Raw genomic sequence first — 12,433 nt, 5'->3', positions numbered from 1 at the left:
CACGGGCACCTCATGAGGTACCCTGCCTTGATCTCTCCGCCTCCTCATGAGCCAGCCTAACGAGGCCGTGACTGAGGAAGCTCCGCATCATCCGCCCCGCGAGGCTTGGCCCCTCGCGAGGGTCTTGGGTTTGTGTTGGTGAAGATGGGCCGTGCTGGGCCCCCCTTTGAGCCACGCCGCAGGCCGCAGGCAGGCAAGTCTGGGGACCCCTGTTCCCAGAACGCCGACAGTAGCCCCCGGGCCCAAGGCGCGCCCGGACTTGGCCGTGCAGGGAGGCGGAAGGGCAAGAGCGAAGCGCTGCGGGCCCTAACAGCCTGCGGCCTTAGACGCCGCGTGGCGGTTGATTGGTCGTGGGCGGCACTGTTCCCCCACGCCCTCCTTATTTTGCGCCACGCTAGGCGGACCCGTAGTCGTACACATCCGTTCCCTTTTCTGTTGCTCGAGTGCCCTCTGTCCTCCTTCCGCTCGAACTCCGGCTTTTGTTTTCAACCTGATCTCGAACCTTCCCCCCCTTCCCATCGCCATGGCTCCGACGAAGAAGGGGAGAGGGAAGAAACCCGTGTCTCCGCCTTGCCCGCCGCCGTCGGCGGCCCCCGCCGAGGGCTTGGGCAAGGTCAGCTTGGCTCTGGCCACCATCTTCAATGAATGCAGGAGGACGACGGCCTGGCCTACGTCCCACTTCTCCATCGACAGGACAGCCACCGAGGTCCCGTATCTTGCTGACGCCCTGTGGGCGGGTCTGGTTCCTCCCTTTTCTGATTTCTTCAACGCCGTGCTTTCCCACTATCAGATCCACATGATGCATCTAGGTCCTGAATCCATCATCCTCCTTTCGGTCTTCGCCTTTGTTTGCGAAGCTATGGTGGGCATCCCTCCTTCGGTTGCCTTGCTGCACCACTTCTTCTTGTTGCATCTTGTCGACCCTACCCAATGCTGGGCTTGCGTGAGCTTCGTTGCCACGCCTGAGACAGCGGCCTCTGGGATTGACTTCAAGCTCCCCCTGCCCGCGGTTGGGTTCCCAGAGCGATGGCTGTATGTGGACGCAGGGGTGCCAGCCCCCTGCTATTGGAGCCGACCTCACCTGCCGTCCCCAATTCAGGATGGGGCCAGGAGACGCTTGAGAGCCCCCGGCTCGTCTTCGTCTGGCGCCGCTTCGCGCTCTTGAGGTCGTTTGGCGTGACAGCGCCCAATGTGGTGAAGGAGTTCCTGCTATGCCGCGTTGCTCCTCTTCAACGCCACTCTCGCCGGATGTGGGCCTTTCGTGGGCGCGAGGATCGTATGAGGCTCCAGGAAGAGGACCTGACTCCTGAGGTGCTGAGGACGGCGCTCTTGACCCTGGCTGGGGACCCCAACCCCGGTAGCGTCCGGCAGGGAGGGGCCTTGCTGTACCTCTGCTAGAGCAGGGGCGACTTTGTGAAGTAGATGCCTGTCTTTGATGAGTGGGGGCCGCGCCCCGCCGGCCTTCAGGGGCCTCGCGAGAACCTAGTGGTGGTGACTGCCCTTCCAGTCGGCCAAGGCAACTCATCCTCGAGTGGCGGAGCAGGGAGGCATGAGGCGCCAGAGGCTGAGGGGGCTCCCGGCGCGGTGACAGCGCCGGGCGAGGCTCATGAGGAAGCAGCTCTTGGGGCCCGTGCCGCTGAGGCTGAGGGTGACGAGCAGCTGCCCTCAGTGCCTGCGACTAGGGCCCTTGAGGCTCCAGCTGCGTCTCTTGAGGAGGCGATTGGCAGCGCACGTCAGGCAGGCGCCCCTGCCACAGATCGCCTTGACGCTCCGTCTTCGTCGAAGGTTGATCCATGCGCCCAACTCTTGGGCCGGTTCCGCGTGGACTTTGGGGCTCTCCGGAAGAGAAGGGAGGCCCTGGGCGACGATTACCCTTGTCGCCTGCTGAAGCGTAGCAAGTACTTCGCCACTGATGAGTAAGCCTTCTCCTTTCCCGGCTCCCGATCCTTCTGTTACTTGTACTGACCCTTGCTCCGCAGGCCCCTTCCAGCCGAGCTTGCGGAGACGGCTGAGGAGCCGTCCCTCTTGACCTCTCCCCCTCCACCGTCCTCAAGCACTCCGAGCAGCGGAGCCCTTGTGGCGAGGGCGATTGAAGAGGCGAACCATCCCGAGGCATATCGTGGCCCCGCGCACCTCGCGATCCTCCTTCGCGGGCCTTCTCGTGGCATAGCTAGCCTGCCATGGGCTTCTCGCCTGGTCGTGGACTGCGGTTGGCTGAGGCGTTTCCTGCGCTCTTCTCCTGAGGATGGGATGGCCCCAGGCCGGGCTTCTGACGCGGCGTGCCCGGCCGTCGTGAGGGTGCCAGCCCCCAGCCCCCAGCCCGGAGGGGGAGTGCTGACTCGCGGCCCCCGGCGCTTGCTTGGGGCAGATGATGGTGTGGAAGACATGCTCGAGCGCACTCGGGAGCGTCGCGCTCTCCGCCAAGGATTCCTTCAAAGGGTGACTGACGCAGTGAGCCTACTTGGTGAGGAGCTTGCTGATGAAGACGCGCGCCTTGAGGCCGAGGGCCTGCGCCTGGCTGTAGAGAGGCGCGAGCTGGAGGGCGCCATCGCCCTTGCGCGCCGTCAGCGTGATCTTGATGAAGCAGAGGCCAAGGCGTCGCTGGTGGCCTGTCGGGAGGCCCGGTCTCGGGCTGCTGAGGAGGCTCGGGAAGCTGACCAGCGGCGAACAGTTGCAGAGGAGCGGGCTCGGGAGCTTCTGGCCTGGTGCCACTCGCTGGAGGAGCAGGTGGAGCTGCGCGAGGCAGCCCTCGCGTCGATGAAGGTGGCCTCTGGCGACTCAGCAGAGCTCTAGAAGCGTGAGGAGGCGCTGACGCTGGAAGCCGCCGAACGTACCTGTGGGTACGAGCGTCTGGAGACGAGGGAGCGCTTGGTGACGCAGGGGGAGGATGATGTTGCCGCACAGGAAGCCCGCGTCCTGGAGGAGGTCGGACGTCGAGTGGCGATGGCGCACTTGAACCTTGAGCACGAGTTCGAAGAGAAGCTGGGGCTGATCCGGGCTGAAGCTGAAGGCAGGACTGCCGCCTTGAGGGCCAAGCTGGAGGAGGCGGCGCGGCGGGCCGATGCTTTCTGGGCCGCCCTTGAGGTGGCGCGAGGTGAGTTAACCACCTCCCAGGCTGAGGTGCTCCTTCTTCACCAGCGGGTGGAGGAGGCTGAGGCCGTCGCGCGCCAGAATGCGGACGAGATACATCAGCGGCGGATCTTGGAGCATGAGTACGGCCCCATGCTCGCCACTCTCCGGGAGAGAGCCAACGCGGCCTTGGGCAACATCTGCGAGGAGGCCGTCGGCAAGCCGCACGCAGTCAACTACGCGGGCAATCTTCAGTTCTTCACTGATGTGGTGACGCAGCTGGAGGCGCGGTCGACCAAGGCTGACAGGTTGGTGGACGAGAGGAGCCGCGCCCTGCTTAGGCGCGCCTTTTCCCGCGTCTTCAGCCACCTCCGGAACATGGATCCCCACTTTGATTTTGACGCCGCCATCGCCCCAGTCCCCTAGGCCGTCCGAGACGAGCTGGCGCACTGGGTGGAAGACAATGTGGACGCTCTTATCAGGGCCTTCGCCTCGGACAATGACGACGTGATCGTGGCGGCTGACGAGGGCGGCTTGATGGACAGCTCTGGTGGTGCTCCCGAGGACGCATTGGGGGATTCATCCGACTGATTGTGCATCATTCCTGCTTCCTCACCCTGCATGAATAGAACTCAGGTTTTGGCCTGATAGCTGTGAGAGCATTTTGGAGGGGGAGCCCCTCATGTAAAACTTGTGTTTATCGTATTAGTAGACGCTACATCGCCCATGCGCCCGTGCCAAGTGGCTGGCTTAAGCGACACGCTGGTCGGCTAGTTTACCTTTGTTCCGTGCTGGCCCTGAGGCAGCCCACGGGGGGTTGTGGTGTCCTGAGTGTCCCCTGATTGAATCCGTAGGATCTGCAGTAAAACACCCTCCTGAGAGGACGCGGCGGCGGCAGTCTGGGCTGCGCGCAAGCTAGGCCTGACCCGGCTCGCGAGGGGCTCGCGAGGGGAGGCGGCTGAGGCGAAGTGGTAACCAAAACGCGAGAAATTGCTCGAACGAGACTAAGCACCCCTTCCCCGAACACACGCAAATCTCAAATTCGAATCCAACTTGAATCCAGCGGGGGAAAGCGACAACCAAGGGGAAGAGCAACGAAAGCAAACAAATGGCCGCGTCCGGCACCTAGTCTAGTCTTGGACGTCTTCTCACCAGCGCGGAGCTAAGTGCTGCCACTGGGCGTGGGAGGGAGCCCCAGGGCCTGAGGCCGGCACCCCTGAGACTCCGGGGCATGTACAGCCCCACTCATTATTACGTGAGAGTGTCATGGGGCGGCGAGCTTCACAGGCACTGGGCCTTCTTCACAGGTACTGGCCTTGCTTCATATCGCCAGATGAGGGCCCCGCCTTGCGCCACACTCTAGTGCCATCAACGATGACCGGAAACCAGGACGCCGCCGATGGGGTAGAGCAGTCGCCAGCGGTCCCCCCGACGACCACGGGTCCTCCGCCGGGGGCAGGCCCTGGGGCACCTCCCCAGCGGAGGGCCTACCTCCTGAGAACACCTTGCTCCGAACGCCACGGTGGTGATGTCGAATCCCTGCCCCTCTCCTGCAGACCCCTGCGCCCTCCTCCCGAGGGGTAGGAGACTGTGGGAGCGGGGCAGCTGCCCGCTGTGACAACCTGCACCTCCTGTGATCCATGGTTAGCGTATGCCTGCTGAAGAATTAGCGGTACCCGATAATCGTTGCCTCCAGCGTGCCCAGTGGGACCATCCCGAGACTCCTGGAAGGGCTCAGCTTCTGGCGCCTCGTCCCCCCAGATTGGGCTGAGGAGCGAGCCTTGTTCGCCCTCGTGTGGGTGTCCTTGGTCCATCATGAGGGGCATGTATTCCTCTGGCGCCATCACCCCGAAGGCCACGCCGTAGTGCTCTGCGCGCCACGCGGTCCTGCCTGACGCGCCTATCGTGGGGTGGCAGCGCGGCTGTCCACTGGGGCCGCGGGTCGCATCGAGTCCTTCTTCTTCGCGGACTAGGAGCGGGGGCTGCGCCGCCGCCGGTCCGGTGCTGACAGCCTCGCAGGTGTTGGAGTAGCCATGGAGCCCGCGGGCGCGCGCGGGGCCCCGCGCGGGCCGCCCTGGGTTGGAGATGGGAGCTGGGTGCAGAAGGGGTGAGCCCCAAGGCGTCGAAGCCCATGAGCTCTGCCACCCGCTCCAGCAGCACGTCGCGGCCGCCCTCCAGCAGTCTGCACTGTAGCAGCTCTCGGGCCACCGTGAGCGCGGCCCTCGAGTTCGCTTGCTCCCGGCGGGTGTACGGTGTCGTGGTCGCGGCGTGATTGGAGGCCCTTCCTGCCGACCGCGCCTGCCGCGGTGTGAGAGCTGTCGAAGCCTGTCCGTGTCGCCCGCGGCCCGCAGCGCCCTGCGGACCGCGAGCTGCCTGGGGCACGGGGTCGCCCGAGGCGAGCGGCTCTGCGCTGGCGGGCCATGCCGCCCATGGGTCTGGGTTGCCCTCCTGGTCGCCGGGCATGCTGATGGTGACGCGACGGGGCATGGAGCGGTGGAAGACGAATTCCAGCGCACCCCTACCTGGCGCGCCAAATGTCGGATTTCGGGTTCCGGCAGACCCTTGAGGTTCGAACACTAGGGTGCGCGCGGAGATTTCGCCTCCTACCTACCTGCACCCCTCTGCCATGCTAGGATCTAAAACTAAGGAAAGAACAACACAAGAGACACAAGGTTTATACTGGTTCGGGCCACCGTTGTGGTGTAATACCCTACTCCAGTGTGTGGTGTGGTGGATTGCCTCTTGGGCTGATGATGATGAACAATACAAGGAAGAACAGCCTCGCGAGGGTCTGTTCTTGGCTGGGGCGATGAACTGCTCAGTGGAGTTCAGTCACCTTCTCTCTCTCTCTCTGCCCCCAGCCAACCGACCGAAAAAACCCCCTCTTTGTGGGTGGCTGGTCCTATTTATAGAGGCCCTGGTCCTCTTCCCAAATATCGAGCGGGAAGGGAGCCAACAATGGTGGGCTAATTTGAAGGGGGACAACAAGTATCAGCTATCCTGACAAAAGTAGTCTTCGCCTGCGCAAAGCTCTGGTGATGACGCCGTCTTGGGCTCCACGATGACCTCCGTCTCGTAGTCCTCCTGGTCTTGGTCTCGTTGCACCGAAATGGAAACCTTCGCCTGATGCCTCGGTACTCCGCGGCTGCGCTTACCCACTTTGCACCAAAGAGGAAAGGAGGACGCTGCGCGGGCTGGCACCCGCCTGGCGCCCTGAGTCGTCATGGCTTGCGTCATGGGCACCTCGTGAGGTACCCTGCCTTGATCTCTCCGCCTCCTCGTGAGCCAGCCTGACGAGGCCGTGCCTGAGGAAGCTCCGCGCCATCCGCCCCGCGAGGCTTGGCCCCTCGCGAGGGTCTTGGGTTTGTGTTGGTGAAGATGGGCCGTGTTGGGCCCCCTTTGAGCCACGCCGCAGGCCGCAGGCAGGCAAGTCTGGGGACCCCCGTTCCCAGAACGCTGACAGGTCCCACCGAGTTTACCTGACCAATCTCTGGTTAGCTTATTACCAAAATCGGTCCCACCGAGTTTGTGTAATCGGTCACACCGAGATTACGTTATGCCCTAACCCTAACCATATCGGTCCTACCGAGTTGCATCTCAGTCCCACCGAAAATCCTAACGGTCACTAGGTTTGCTGAATCGGTCCGGCCAAGTTAAACCATTCGGTCCCACCGAGTTTGGCAAATTGTGTGTAACGGTTAGATTTTGTGTGGAGACTATATATACCCCTCCACCCACTCTTCATTCGTGGAGAGAGCCATCAGAACATACCTACACTTCCAATACACATTTTCTGAGAGAGAACCACCTACACTTGTGTTGAGGTCAAGATATTCCATTCCAATCATATGAATCTTGATCTCTAGCCTTCCCCAAGTTGCTTTCCACTCAAATCTTCTTTCCACCAAATCCAAATCCTGTGAGAGAGAGTTGAGTGTTGGGGAGACTATCATTTGAAGCACAAGAGCAAGGAGTTCATCATCAACACACCATTTGTTACTTCTTGGAGAGTGGTGTCTCCTAGATTGGCTAGGTGTCACTTGGGAGCCTCCGACAAGATTGTGGAGTTGAACCAAGGAGTTTGTAAGGGCAAGGAGATCGCCTACTTCGTGAAGATCTACCGCTAGTGAGGCAAGTCCTTCGTTGGCGACGGCCGTGATGGAATAGACAAGGTTGCTTCTTCGTGGACCCTTCGTGGGTGGAGCCCTCCGTGGACTCGCGCAACCGTTACCCTCCGTGGGTTGAAGTCTCCATCAACATGGATGTACGATAGCACCACCTATCAGAACCACGACAAAAACATCCGTGTCTCCAATTGCGTTTGAATCCTCCAAACCCTTCCCTTTACATTCTTGCAAGTTGCATGCTTTACTTTCCGCTGCTCATATAATCTTTTTCATGATTGCTTGAATTGTGTGGAGATTGCTTGACTTGTGCTAAGATAGCTAAAATCTGCCAAGAACTAAAATTGGGAAAAGGCTATATTTTTATTTGGTCAAGTAGTCTAATCACCCCCCTCTAGACATACTTTTGATCCTACAGGTGTGTTTGCCGAGATCTGATGAATTATGGATTTATGATCAGCTTAACTATGAATATTATTTGAATCTTATGTAAATACTTATATGCATGATTTGATATCTTTGCAAGTCTCTTCGAACTATCAATTTGGTTTGGCCAACTAGATTGGTTTTTCTTGCAATGGGAGAAGTGCTTAGCTTTGGGTTCAATCTTGCGGTGTCCTTTCCCAGCGACAGTAGGGGCAACAAGGAAGGTATTGTATTGTTGTCATCGAGGATAAAAAGATGGGGTTTTCACCATATTGCTTGAGTTAAGTCCTTTACATCATGTCATCTTGATTAAAGCGTTACTCCTTTCTTTATGAACCTAATACTCTAGATGCATCCTGGATAGCGGTCGATGTGTGGAGTAATAGTAGTAGATGCAGGCAGGAGTCGGTCTACTTGACATGGATGTGATGCATATATTCATGATCATTGCCTTAGATATCGTCATAACTTTGCGCTTTTCTATCAATTGCTCGCTAGTAATTTGTTCACCCACCGTAATATTTTCTATCTTGAGAGAAGCCTCTAGTGAAACCTATGGCCCCGGGTCTATTTTCCATCATATAAGTTTTCGATCTACAATTTTAGTTTCCGATTTACTTCCTTTTCAATCTTTTACTTTCCGATCTATAAACCAAAAATACCAAAAATATTTACTTTACTGTTTACCTATCTCCATCAGATCTCACTTTTGCAAGTAACCGTGAAGGGATTGACAACCCCTTTATCGCGTAGGGTGCAAGTTGTTGATTGTTTCTGCAGGTATTCGGTGACTTGTTCGTTGTCTCCTACTGGATTGATACCTTCGTTCTCATACTGAGGGAAATACTTACTCTACTTTGCTGCATCACCATTTCCTCTTCAAGGGAAAAACCAACGCAAGCTTGATGTCTACTATGCAACTTTATTCTTGTAGACACGTGTTGGGCCTCCAAGCGCAGAGTTTTGTAGGACAGTTGCAATTTTCCCCCAAGTGGATGACCTAAAGTTTATCAATCCATGAGAGGTTTAGGATGAAGATGGTCTCTCTCAAACAACCCTGCAACCAAATACAAGAAATCTCTTGTGTCCCCAACACACCCAATACAATAGCAAGTTGTATAGGTGCACTAGTTCGGCGAAGAGATGGTGATAAAAGTGTAATATGGATGGTAGAAATATATTTTTATAATCTGAATAAATAAAAACAGCATGGTAGCAAATAATAAATGGGCACAAAAACGGTATTGCAATGCTTGAAAATGAGGCCTAGGGTCCGTACTTTCGCTAGTGCAACCTCTCAACAATGCTAATATAGTTGATCATATAACCATCCCTCAAAGTGCGATGAAGAATCACTCAAAAGTTCCTATCTAGCAGAGAACATAAGAATAAATTGTTTGTATGGTACGAAACCACCTCAAAGCTATTCTTTCCGTTCGATCTATTCAAGAGTTTGTACTAAAATAACACAAAGCTATTCTTTCCGTTCGATCTATCCTACAGTTCATACTAAAATAACACCAAAGCAAATTCATATTCATAATACTCAATCCAACACAAAGAACTTCAAAGAGTGCCCCAAGATTTCTATCAGAGAAACAAAGACAAGAACGTGCATCAACCCCTATGCATATATTACCCCAATGTCACGTCGGGAATCCGTGAGTTAAGTGCCAAAACATATATCAAGTGAATCAATACGATACCCCATTGTCACCACGAGTTTTCAATTGCAAGACATATATCAAGTGTTCTCAAATACATAAAAGTATTCAATCCGATAACAACGAAATCTCAAAGGGCAAAACTCAATTCATCAGAACAAGATGGAGAGGGGAAAACGCCATATGATCCGACTATATTAACAAAGCCCGCAATACATCAAGATCATGACATCTCAAGAACACGAGAGAGATATATTAAGCACATAGCTACTAGTACAAACCCTCAGCCCCAAGGGTGGACTACTCCCTCCTCATCGTGGTGGCCGCCGGGATGATGAAGATGGCCACCGGAGATGATTCCCCCTCCGGCAGGGTGCCGGAAAGGGTCTAAATTGGTTTTCCATGGCTACAGAGCCTTGCGGCGGCAGAACTTCTGATCTAGGGTAACCCTGAGGGTTTTCGAAATATTTGTAAATTTATAGGGTAAAGAGGGGGTGTGGGAGGTCACCAAGGTGGGCACAACCCACCTGGGCGCGCCTGGGGCCCAGGCGCGCCCCCCTCGGGGCACCCCCAGGTGCTTCTTTGGCCCACTGGTGGTCTTCTGGTCCATGAAAAATTCACATAAAGTTTCGTTGTGTTTGGACTCCATTTGATAATGATTTCTTGCGATGTAAAAAACAAGCAAAAAACAACAACTGACACTGGGCACTGGATCAATAGGTTAGTGCCAATAAATGATATAAAGTTGCTATAAAATTGAAGGAAATATGCCCCAGAGGCAATAATAAAGTTGTTATTTATATTTCCTTATATCATGATAAATGTTTATTATTCATTCTAGAATTGTATTAACCGGAAACTTAGTACATGTGTGAATACATAGACAAACAGAGTGTCCCTAGTATGCCTCTACTTGACTAGCTCGTTAATCAAAGATGGTTAAGTTTCCCAGCCGTGGACATGTGTTATCATTTGATGAACGGGATCACATCATTAGAGAATGATGTGATGGACAAGACCCATCCGTTAGCTTAGCATAATAATCGTTCAGTTTTATTGCTACTGCTTTCTTCATGACTTATACATGTTCCTCTGACTATAAGATTATGCAACTCCCGAATACCGGAGGAACACCTTGTGTGCTATCAAACATCATAGCGTAACTGGGTGATTATAAAGATGCTCTACAGGTGTCTCCAATGGTGTTTGTTGAGTTGGCATAGATTGAGATTAGGATTTGTCACTCCGTCTATCGGAGAGGTATCTCTGGGCCCTCTCGGTAATGCGCATCACTATAAGCCTTGCAAGCAATGTAACTAATGAGTTAGTTGCGGGATGATGCATTACAGAACGAGTAAAGAGACTTGCCGGTAACGAGATTGAACTAGGTATTGAGATACCAACGATCGAATCTCAGGAAAGTAACATACCGATGACAAAGGGAACAACGTATGTTGTTATGCGGTTTGACCGATAAAGATCTTCGTAGAATATGTAGGAACCAATATGAGCATTCAGGTTCCGCTATTGGTTATTAACCGGAGATGAGTCTTGGTCATGTCTACATAGTTCTCAAACCCGTAGGGTCCGCACGCTTAACATTCTGTGATGATTTGTATTATGAGTTATGTGATTTGATGAAGTTTGTTCGGAGTCCCGGATGAGATCGGAGACATGACAAGGAGTCTTGAAATGGTTGAGACATAAAGATCGATATATTGGAAGGCTATATTCAGACATCGGAAAGGTTTCGAGTGATTCGAGTATTTTTCGGAGTACCGGAGAGTTATGGGAATTCGTATTGGGCCTTAATGGGCCATACGGGAAAGGAGAGAAAGGCCTCAAGTGTGGCCGCACCCCTTTCCCATGGACTGGTCCGAATTGGACTAGGGAAAGGGGGCGCCCCCTTCCTTCCATATCCTTCTCCCTTCCCTTTTTCCTATTCCATATGGGAGGTGGAATCCTACTAGGATTAGGGAGTCCTAGTAGGACTCCACACTTTGGGCGCGCCCTATGAGGGCCAGCCTCCTCCTCCCTCCATCTTTTATATACGTAGCCAGGGGCACCCCATAGACACAAGTTGATCATTGATCTCTTAGCCGTGTGCGGTGCCCCCCTCCACCATAATCCACCTCGGTCACATCGTAGCATTGCTTAGGCGAGGCCCTGTTCCAGTAGCATCATCAACACCGTCATCACGCCGTCGTGCTGACGAAGCTCTCCCACGACACTCTTCTGGATCGTGAGTTCGTGGGACGTCACCGAGCCGAACGTGTGCAGATTGCGGAGGTGCCGTACTTTCGGTACTAGGATCAGTCGATCGTGAAGACATACGACTACATCAACCGCGTTGTCATAACATTTCCGCCTACAGTCTATGAGGGTACGTGGACAACACTCTTCCCCTCTCATTGCTATGCATCATCATGATCTTGCGTGTGCGTAGGAAATGTTTTTGAAATTACTGCATTCCCCAACAGTGGCATCCGAGCTAGGTTTATGCGTAGATGTTATATGCACAAGTAGAACACAAAGGAGTTGTGGGCGTGGGTATATATATATATCTATTGCTTGCTGTCACTAGTTGATTCTTGATTCAGCGGCATTGTTGGATGAAGCGGCCTAGACCGACATTACGCGTACGCTTACGCGAGACTGGTTCTACTGACGTGCTTCGCACACAGGTGGCTAGTAGGTGTCTGTTTCTCCAGCTTTAGTTGAATCAGATTCAATGAACAAGGTTCTTTCTGAAGATCAAAAAGCAATCACTATACCGCGTTGTGGTTTTTGATGCGTAGGTAAGAACGGTTCTTGCTAGAAGCCCGTAGCAGCCACGTAAAACTTGCAACAACAAAGTAGAGGACGTCTAACTTGTTTTTGCAGGGCATGTTGTGATGTGATATGGTCAAGACGTGATGAGATATAAATTGTTGTATGAGATGATCATGTTTTGTTAAAGTTATCAGCAACTAGCAGAAGCCTTATGGTTGTCTCTTTATTGCATAAGATGCAAGCGCCATACAATTGCTTTACTTTATCGCTATGCGATAGCAATAGTTGCAAAAGCAGTAGTTGGCGAGACGACCATGTGACGACACGTTGATAAAGATCAAGATGATGGAGATCATGGTGTCATGCCGGTGACGATGG

This window comes from Triticum urartu, chromosome 5 (genome assembly GCF_003073215.2).
Source record: "Triticum urartu cultivar G1812 chromosome 5, Tu2.1, whole genome shotgun sequence".
Classification (NCBI taxonomy): domain Eukaryota; kingdom Viridiplantae; phylum Streptophyta; class Magnoliopsida; order Poales; family Poaceae; genus Triticum; species Triticum urartu.
The sequence above is the reverse complement of the archived record's forward strand: the minus strand, read 5'-3'. Positions refer to the sequence as shown.